Source organism: Camelus ferus, chromosome 15 (assembly GCF_009834535.1).
Source record: "Camelus ferus isolate YT-003-E chromosome 15, BCGSAC_Cfer_1.0, whole genome shotgun sequence".
In the NCBI taxonomy this organism is placed as follows: Eukaryota; Metazoa; Chordata; class Mammalia; order Artiodactyla; family Camelidae; genus Camelus; species Camelus ferus.
Genome location: NC_045710.1, coordinates 34,291,162 through 34,302,050, shown reverse-complemented (window position 1 = coordinate 34,302,050; position 10,889 = coordinate 34,291,162). Strand labels below are relative to the sequence as shown.

At 40.2% G+C, this 10,889-nt stretch overlaps 1 pseudogene; it reads left to right on the top strand.

Moving 5' to 3' along the window:
* Positions 1-10,889, top strand: part of LOC102518529 — a 31,530-nt pseudogene that overhangs the window by 718 nt on the left and 19,923 nt on the right.

Below are 10,889 nucleotides of genomic sequence, written 5' to 3'. Positions count from 1 at the left end.
AAAAACCCTGCCATCTACAAAGCTTTCCTCTGCCGGAGGAATCTTTTTACACAGATTAATTAAATCCAGTCATTTTATATACATTAACTAATTAAGCCCTTGTAATAACCTGAGGTAAGTGCTTGAGGTTCACTGTTCCTTATCTGAGCCTCTTGGGCCAGGTGTGTCTCAGAATGCATGATTTTTCAGATTTTAGGAAAGTCACAAGTTTGAATAAAAAGTTCTATTCTCCAACTGCAAGAAAGAAGTTGGAAGATTGACAGGTCTTTGGCCCTAATCCCAGACTGTGAATAAGCAACTACGGAATCCAGAATCCCAGAAATCAGCCCCAATTAGCAATAGCTGTGCTTTGTTACAAACGTGTAAGGTCAGCTCTTTGCTTTGTTCAGGAGGCTGTGTTCTGCCACACGGTTCGCCTTTGCTAGGCAAGTAATAAAATCAACTTTGTTTCAGTAGTATTTGAAATAATACTATTTCCTCCATGAATGGGAATAATAATACATGACAACCCCAGAAAGTCTGGGGCAACATCCTGAAATCTAACGTATTTCTTCAGCACAACATACGGTTACTCACATTAAATGGGATAAATATAGATTATAAATAGCCTCAGGTCACCTTAGGTCAAAATTTGCTGCCAAAGGAGTTTGCCACAAAGCCTTTGTTTTTCAGATTTTTTTGAATTTCAGAATTGCAAGTAAGGGATTGTTGACCTATATTACATCTCCATTTTATGGCTGAAGAAAATGAGGCACAGATGGGTCAAGTAACTTGCCCAACACCAAACAACTAGAAAAGGGTGGAGTAGGGATTTAAATCCTGGTGTTTCTGGGGTCCTGTGTTATTAATAGAAATGCTGCATTGCCTTCAATTTAACACCATTTTATTTAATTCAGTTCTCACAACATTATACTAGGTTGAACTGTGTGAAATTGCCAATATTTAACCTTTTGTTGCAGTACAAAATTTTTATTTGGTTCAACTTGATATGATATTAATATTCTTGTTTTACAAGGAGGAAATGGAGAGTCAGGGGAAATGAGCCAGTTGTAGGACAGAGGCTAAGAACCAGTGCTTGGGGTAAATTGATACCTGGGCTCTGACTCTGGCCCACCAGCCAGGTAACTAAACAATTTTAATCTCTGAACCTGTTTCCTCATCTTTCATGAGAAAGATAATAACTCTGGGACAAATTTTGGAGGCCACAGGTGCCTCCCACAAACTTCATTAAGAGTGAAATAAGAAGTCACACATCTTAGAATCATCAAGCACACAATCCTTTGGTAGGTGAAATCACCCAGCCTTCTCCAGAAGGCACATACTGCATGTAGAAATAATTGAAGAACACCCAACAAAGAACAACACGAAGCTACTTATTCAGAGCTTGCTACCACCACTTGTGTCTGGCAGAGACTCAGAGGAGTAGGAAAGGGCTCATGAAAATAGGAAGGCTTCAGGTGTGCTATGATTGGAGGTAATTGGCATGGGGAAGCTGGAGGTGGGCTAAGTAGAAGGAGAGCTCATGTGATTGGTTTGGGGGGGCCTATTTAGCTTTCTCTGATTGGCCCTGAGTTGGAAGTAGGTCGGAAAAAATAGAGGCTGACCAGCCATTGACCAAGTCCTGACAGTTCTGGGGGAATGGTTGCAGAGGTCTTTGTTTTCTGGACTGGTTGCTGCAGAGGTTGTAATTGGCTTCACTCTGAAGCAACCAGCTCAGGAAGTCAACCGTAGCTGCAGCAACTGGTCCAGGCAGCCAAACAACAACCCCTGAAGCAATGCCTTCAAGTCTGCCAAATGCAAATAATGGTGGCTGACTCCCTCGCTGTAGCAAGCTCTGAGTAAATAGCCTTTAGTTATTCTCACTTGGGTGGTCTTAACTATTTCCACATGTCTGAGAGTGAAGCCTTCTAAGCAGAGGTCAACAGCCCCTAAGGGAAGAGAAAACACCTTGAATCTGGGCACAGCAAGGTGGCCCAAATAGCTGGAGGAGTACAAACAGGGGGGAACAGTAGGACATGAGGTCAGGGAAGAAAGGTAAGGGCAGTTCATCCAAGCCTTTATAGGACTTTTGGCTTTGACTCTGACCTGGGGAGCCACTGTAGGTTTTGAGTAGACAGATGACCTGATCTGACACTATGCTATGTTGAGAATAGACTAGTTAATAAACAGTAACCTAACTGAGTTATGTTGTTCTCTAAAGACAGGGTTTGCAAATAGCATAAAGTCGAGGGGGAAACCCAGAAGAGCAGGAATCAGTGGTATTTATATCCAAAATTCTGGACACATTTACTCTGTGTAACATGACTCATGACTCATGAGTAGGGGAGGGTGAAATAACCCTCAAGAGTTAACTGTGTGCCCTGCACCTGTGCTCCCCTGTCATGTGACACCTCCTTCAACTGAGTTCTTACTTTGTGCCAAGCACTGATGTTGGCACAGCAGATACAGTCATAAATCAGACAGACACATCCAGAGGAGATGGCGATTGCTGTAGGAGAGCAAAATTTTTCACCCCAAGATGTGTCTCACTGATATGAGGATTAATTTAGACTGATTATTTTTAAGAAACAGAAGACTTGGGAAGTTCTTCTTGTTACCTCCCCTTCAACTACCTAAAAGAATTTAGAATAAGGAGCTATTACTGGAGTAGAGCTATCACCAGAGGTGTCTGCAAAGAATATGGGCTAGGTGAGGTGGGGGAAACTCAGCAGGGCCCAGAGATCAGAGTCCACTCTGTGTCCCATGCTCTATATGGCCCAGCAAACGTCTACCTTTTAATCTCCATTTGAAATGCCTTCCTCCCCTTTGAAATCCCAAAACACTACCCTCAACATCCTCTTTTGTCTTGAGCTGAACATGGTGTTAAAGATGAGGATTTCTGCCATTTTGGCGAGTTACTCAGTTTTCCTGGGTCTCTCCCATGTATACATGTTATTAAACTTTTGTTGAATTTTCTCCTGTGAATCTTACATCAGTTTAATTCTTAAACTAGCGAGAACTTAGAAGGGTAGAGGAAAATTTCTTCCTCCCTAACACTGCCAAAACAACAAGCAGTTTCAGTGTGCCAGTCCCAGTGGGCCCATAGATTATGTTAGGTCACTTTGATAGGGATTTAGGCTAGTACCATGATTCCCAAACTGGGCACCAAGGCACTCCAGGGAACAAGAGTGAATTCACAGGGACCGCATGGGGTACTTTTAAATCTCAAGGGAAATTCAGCAACATCTGTCGGACACTGCACAAAACTACTCACTTCAGGTAGTTCACAGTTTCTACATGAAATCATGCTACATAGCTTTTAATGATATCACTGGGGAAGGGAAAAATATTTCCTCTACCCCTCTTAGGTTCAGTTTTGGACAGCTGCAAATTGAACTGACAAAAGAGATTAGCGAAAGAAAGAGTTTACTTTTGCATGCAGTGCGGAGACTTGCAGAAGTGCTCAGTGGTGAGTAACTCACAGGGGTGGTCAGAATCGGGGACTCATGTGTCTAACTTAGTGGGGGAAAGATTGGGAAAAGAGAAGGCTTCTCTAGGGAGGACAAATAGGTTTCTTTAGGAAAAACAAGTGGGTTTTTAGGAGAACAAATAGACAAGAAACTTGTGATAATGGTCTATGCAGGTATCAGCGGTCTTTCTGAAGAGAGGATTGATGGCAGCCTCTTCTCAGAAGTTGCTGCCTTTAGTCAGACAAAGGAAACTCCAAGAAGGCTTGTTTCTGCATCTGTTGAATCTCAAATGTCTTCAGCTTAAAATAATCTTTATAAAAACTCTGGGGTCCTGAGTGGGTCCCCACAACATTACATCTTTGTGAAACTGAGTTTTTGGTGTTTGCTGTGATAAAAAGCAAGGACCTGAGAAAAATTAATGTGGAATGAGGGTGATGGTGTCCAAACCTGATTTTCAAGTTTGCGAAGTTGTACAGTGCCCAACCAGCACACACACCTCAATGTTATCTATGTATGGGCTATTTACGAATGAAGTAAATACTATTTTTCTTTTAACTTATATGCATTTTTTCTAAATAGCTACTAAATTATTAGGACATGAATGCTCATTAAATTTCATGGACTTAAAACTTAATAAATGGAACTGTTAAGTATTTCTTTTGGCCTCGGGGGCTTGGTGCAGAAAGTCCTGAGACATTTGGAGCAACAGAGGTTTAGTTTTACCAGCCTCTGGCCTAGTGGTTAAGGGCTCTGTACTCAAACTTCACATGCTCATATCCAGCAAGGATCTCATTCAGATTTGATGGAGAAATCAAAACTTCACAGATTAACAAAAGCTAAAAGAATTCAGCACCACCAAGTCAGCCTTACAACAAATGTTAAACTTCTCTAGTCATCAAACCATAAAAAAAGAGAACAGAAAGAAGAGAGAGAAAAGACCTACAAAAGATTGCTTTGGCAGTTAGGCATCTTTTATGGTTCTATATAAATTTTGGAATTGTTTGTTCTAGTTCTGTGAAAAATGTCCTATGAGTATATTGACAGGGGTTGCATTGGATCTGTAGATTGCTTTGGGTAGTACGACAATTTTGATAAGGTTGATTCTTCCAATCCAAGAACACAAGATATCTTTCTATTTCTTTGTATCATCTCCAATTTTCTTCATCAGTGTTTTACAATTTTCAGAGTATAGGTAATCTCCTTGGTTAAGTTTATTTCTAGGTATTTTATTGTTTTTGATGCAATGCAAATACTTGTGCCAGTTATAAAATTCTGGTTTTGAAGTGAAAAAAAAAGTGAATGAAGGGCTGCAAATAGCAAAGTATCTTTCTTTTTTATGGGTGAGTTGTATTCCATTACATATATATGCTGCATCTTCTTTATCCATTCATCGATTGATGCGCACTTAGGATGCCTCTGTATCTCGGCAATTATAAATAATGTTGCTGTTAATAGCAGGGTGTATGTATCTTTTTGAAGTAATGTTTTTGTTTTTCTCGGATATATGCCCAGAAATGGAATTGCTGGGTCATATGGTGGTTCTATTTTTAGGTTTTTGACAAAACTTCATATTGTTTTCCCTAGTGGCTGCACCAATTTACATTCTAACCAACAGTGTACAAGGGTTCCCGTTTCTCCACATCCTTGCCAACTTTTATTTGTGTTCTTTTTGATAATGGTCATTCTGACTGGTGTGAGACGGTGTCTCATTGTGATTTTGATTTGCATTTCCCTGATATTAGTGATGTTGAGCAACTGTTCATGTTCCTCTTGGCCATCTGCATTTCCTCTTTTGGAAAAATGTCTGTTCAGTTCTTCGGCCCACATTTTAAATGGGTTGTTTGGTTGCTTGCTTTTTAATTGAAGTACAGTTGATTGAAAATGTTGTATTAATTTCTGGTGTACAGCATAGATGGACTTGGAGGGCTAAGTGAAATAAGTCAGACAGAGAAAGACAAATACTGTAAGATATCACTAACATGTGGAATCTAAAAAAAATGTAACTAACTAGTGAATATAAAAGAAAAGGAGGAGACTCACAAATGTAGAGAAGCAACTAGTGTTTACCGGTGGTGGGGGGAGGAGCAAGACAGAGGTGGAGGATTAAGAGGTACAAACCATCAGGTATAAAATAAGCTACAAGGATGTATTGTACAAAGTGGGGAATATAGCCAATATTTTATAACTATAAATGGAGTATAACCTTTAAAAATTTGTGAATCACTATACTGTATACCTATAACATATAATATTGTTCACAACTATATTTCAATTAAAAAATATATTATAAAATAAATAAATACATTTTTAAATGGTTAAAAAAAAAAACCACCTCGTGTGTTCAAATCCCAGCTGAGCTACTTACTGACTGCATGACTTTGTTGGGCAAATTATTTAACTGCTCCCCCTGCCTTAGTTTCTTCACCTGTAAATTGGGAATGATGACAACAGGACCTGCTTCATAGGGTCGTGGTGAGGACTGGCTGGAATCATCGTAAAGCTCTCCACCCAGGGCCTGCTCCCCGTACATACCAGTTAACGGGACAGCGTTGCATAAAGAAAGCTCTGAGGGTTTTCCAGAAGAATGCAATGCTCTGTCTTCCTGCTCCGCCAACCCCAGGATTAGGACTGACTGAACAACTTTGCCTTTGTCTTTGACCTTGGGAGATAAAGTCAAGTCTAGAAAAAAGAAGGGAGGGTTTTCTGAGGGTCCTGTCCTAGCCCAATCAGCCCTTGATCACCAGGGACAAGCCTGTAGTCTGACAAAGCCAGGTTTTGGGGGCCAGTTGCACAGGAGACTCCATAGCACATGAAGAGCCGTGGGCCCAAGAAAGGAAACAAAAGAAAACCTACAGTTGTGTGCTTTGAGGGAAGGTGGATTTAGGAGAAATTTACTCAAGGCCATGTTTGAATAGGCACAAAGCAAAGCAGTGTGTAAAGTCAAATCTAGACTGAAAGGTGGACCCACAGTGCCATTTTTTTGGAAACTGAAATTAAGATAGATGTGGAATGGTGTGTCTAAAAATCTCTTTTATCTAATGCGGTACACCTGGGTTGTAAATTGAAGTTGCTTCTGTGTGTCAGAGTGAATTAGAAGCTCCAGGTAAGAGTAGGGTGTTTTATTCCTGCTGACAAAATTTCAGACAGCAAAGTTTCTGATGGTCTCTGGTGTTGGAGGACAGGACTTCTCAGTGAGGAAGAAAGCAGGAGTCCTCTTGCAACTTTGTCGCTGCAGTTTGGCCTTGGGAGAAAGTGTTTTCTGTTCAACTTTTTAACTGGCTTTATCTTTGTTATCCCCGCAGGAGGAATGGCAGGGCATATTTTAAACGTCTGATTCCTTGCTAAATTTTACTTTCTCAATCTTGAGAAATAAGAGGAACTTTGTGGCAGCCAGGCAGAAGGAGACAATACAGGCTGTCCTTAGGGAGCAAGGGGTCAGAAATCAAAGGCGCCTGTGTAGTCCTTACAGCTTCCAGGTGTGGTGGAGGCTGAGTGACCGGCTAGGGGAGGACAGGGCTACCCGGAGAGAGGGGAAACTGGCCCGAGGCCTTGCACAGCCTGGAGTGCTCCCCTCCCCAACCCCTAGCATTCTTCTTTCTTGGAAATTTCCCAGTTATCTCAGACCACAAAGAGGGAGGGCTGGCACAGTCATTTCTCTGGTTCTCAGAGCCATCCTAGGTAGAATTGCCTGGTACTTTTCTAATTACTAGAGCCACCATTTTGAGCTGAGCATGACACAGGAAGGCAGGGGGCAGGGCACAACCATTAAAAGAATGACATAGTCATTGAGGATACAACAAAACTGGTTAGAACTGACTAGTCCCCAGATAGTGGAAGATTCCACTTCTAGTAGGCTGTGAACATCAGTATATGCTCCTTGTAATACATTAACGTGACAAATGACAAGCCCAGAGGTGCCAGGACAATTCTGAAGCTGACCATAAAAGCCAAAAGTGGGTGGTGGCCCAAATTCTGGAAATCCCCACCCCTTCCCCAAAATAGTTGGAATAGTCCTCCCACTTGTTAGCCTATGAAATTACCCAGCCCATAAAAACTAGCAACTCGATACCTCGGGGGCCCTCTCACCTGAGACAGCCCACATTTTGTCTATGGAGTGTGTATCGCCCTGAATAAGTCTGCCTTCACTCTGTTTCAGCTTGCTCTTGAATTTTTTCCTATGGGAAGCCAAGGACCCTCACTTGAAGGACCATCCAAGGAAATCTCCTGAACCTGGGATATGACCATTCTCTTGCTGCCCTCCTTCTCCATAACAAATATGGTCTCAACTTCTGATCTCCAACGTCTTGCCCCAGTCTCCCTTCCCAGCTGACTGCCATTCCTACCCTCTGCCTTCACTCTTCTGGGATCATCCCTTCCCTGAAGCCACACAGACCTGGTTTCAATCCTGGCAAATTTACATTTGAATGGTGGCAACCTGGGTAAATTACTTGCACTGGAGCCTTGGTGTCTCAATCTGATAAATGGAGATCAGCTAATATCCACCTAATAGGGTTATTGAGAGGATGGAATGAGATGAAGTAAAGTCCGTTACCAAGCATATAATGGGTGCCTATAAATATAAGACCCTTCCCTCTCATGTGCTGTTTCTGCCCCCTGCAAATGCTCTTGCTCACTTTTCCTTGGTCAATCCCAATCCAAGAAGTTTTTGCCAGCTCAGTGGAAGTCCCTACCTGGCCAAGTCTCTCCTCTGAACACACCATCCCCTGACCAAGTAGTTACAGTTTCAAAGAACGGCCTCTGGAGGTGGCAGACACTGCGCTTTGGTTGAGAGCTGTGGCCTCACCAGCTATGGCATGCATTTGGTCCTGTGACACATCTCAGATTGTCATTTGCCATTCCATGCCAAAGAATGATGGAACTGGATAAATCCTGTTGGGACTTACTAGGAACTGCAGAGTTGATACAAAGATTATTTGAAGCTGAAAACATTTGAGATTCAACAGATGCAGATAGAAGCCTTCTCAGAGCATCTCTCATCTACTAAAAGCAGAAACTGCTGAGGAATGAGGACTGCCATAAATTCCCTCCTTGGGGCAGGTCTGTTCCCAGGAGAAAGATGAAGGGGAAATGTACCATATATCCCCTCTCCTGGTAAGTTTTATGTCCCTGAAGACAGAAAGACCCACTGGCACCTACATAAATAAACATTATCACAAACTTTCTTATCTCATTTTTGCTCTTCTAAAAGTGCATTTGTCTTTCTGAAAGAAATCTACCTGTTCTTCACACAGGAGCTTTTCCTACCTCTCCCTTATCCCTATGTAGGGCAGAAAGTTTTCCTTCTATTCTTCTAGGTTTCTTTGGCTGGTCTAGCAATTAAATTGATACAAGAAAGATTAATAGGCGAAAAACAAACAAAAATGTTCAACAAAATGTACACCTCCTGTACATACGGGAAAAACCCAGGAAAACTGAGTAACTCTCTGAAATAGCCAAAGCCATCACTTTATATACCATCTTCAGCTAAAGACAAAAGAAGAATGGGGCTGAGGGGATTCAGTTATGGGAGGTCATCAGACCAAAGCACAGTAAAGGAAGGAAAGATTGTTATGCAGATTTAAATATATGCCTTCTTCTGGGGGCATGGTCATCCCCTTCTTCCTGGTACGAGGAGAGAGACATCCTTACAAATAAAGATTTCCCTTGTAAATGTAAATGTTTCTTACAAAAGGATAACTTCTACTCAGTTTTCTAAGCTTCTTTTGTGCCCAGGTATGTGGTCTATCCCAGAGAACGTTCCATGAGCACTTGAAAAGAATGTATGTTCTGTTTTGGGGGGGATGTAATTGTCCTAAAAATATCAATCAAGTGCAACTGTTCTATTCTGTCATTTAGTATCTCCATTGCCTTATTGATTTTCTGTGTGGAAAACCTGCCCAGTGATATCAGTGGGATGTTAAAGTCTCCTACTATTATTGTATTCCCAGAAATTTCTCCCTTTATGTCTGTTAGTATTTGTTTTATATATTTAAGTCCTCCTATATTGGGTGCATATATGTCAATGACTATAATCCTCATCTTGTACTGCTCCTTTCATCTTTATATAATGTTTTTCTTTATGGCCTTTGTTTTAAAGTCTGTTTTGTCTGATATGAGTATTGCTACTCCCACTTTCTTGTCATTTCCATTTGTATGAAATATCATTTTCCACACTCTCATTTTCAATCCATGTGTGTCCTTCACACTAAAGTGGGTCTCTTGTAGGCAGCATATTGTTGGCTTTTGTTTTATTGTCCAATCTGCCACTCTATGCCTTTGGATTGGAGCATTTAGTCCATTGACATTTATAGTAATTATTGATAGATGTATGTTTACTGGCATTTTGAACTTTGTTTTCCAGTTGATTCAGTATTTCTTCTTTCTTTCTTTTCCTTTTTGTTTTTCTTTTTGTGGTTTGATAATTTTCTTTTGTATTAGCTTGGTTTCTTTCTTTCTTTTTTTTTTTTTGTGACTCTATTGTATGATTTTGATTTGTGGTTACCCTATTTTCAAGTATGTTAACCCATTACTATTTCTATTTGCTTTAGATTGGTTGTCATGTAGGTGCAAACACATCCTAAAAAGAAAGGAAAAAAAAAAAAAGGAAAAAAAAAAGGAGCGAGAAAAAAATCTATGTTTTCTTGCTCCTTTCTCCCACCTTTTATGATTTCGATGTCCTTTTTTTTATCTTCATGTTTATTCTCTTGCAACTCATTATACTTATCACATTTCCAATTATGATTTTCTTGTTTCTATAGCTTTCTGCTTCTTTTCCATTCATAGTAGACCTTTCAAAATTTCTTTTAAGATAGGTTTAGTATTAGCTGAATTCTTTTAGTTTTCACTTTTCTGTGAAATTCTTTATCTGTAGGATGATAATTTTTAAGAAAGCAGCAGACATAGGAAAAGCTCAGAAACAATCCCTTTTATAATTGCATCCAAAAAAATAAAATACTTAAGAATAAATCTGACCAAGGAGATAAAATACTTACATGTGGAAAGCTACAAAACATTGACTAAGGAAATTAAAGATGATATAAAGAAATGGAAAGATATCCCATGTTCTTGGACTGAAAGAATCAATATTGTTAAAATGGCCATACTACCCAAAGCAAACTACAGATATAATTTGAGCCTTATCAAATTACCCAGGACATTTTTCACAGAATTAAAACAAATAATCCTAAAATTTATGTGGAATTATGAAAGACCCAGAATTGCCAAAGCAATACTGAGGAAAAAGAATGAAGCTGGAGGAATAACCCTCCCAGACTTCAGACAATACTGCAGAGCTACAGTAATCAAAACAGCATGGTATTGGTACAAAAACAGACATATGGATCAATGGAACAGAATAAAGAGCCCACAAATAAACCCATAAATTTTGGTCAATTAATCTCCGAGGAGGCAGGAACATACAATGAAGTAAAGACAGTCTTT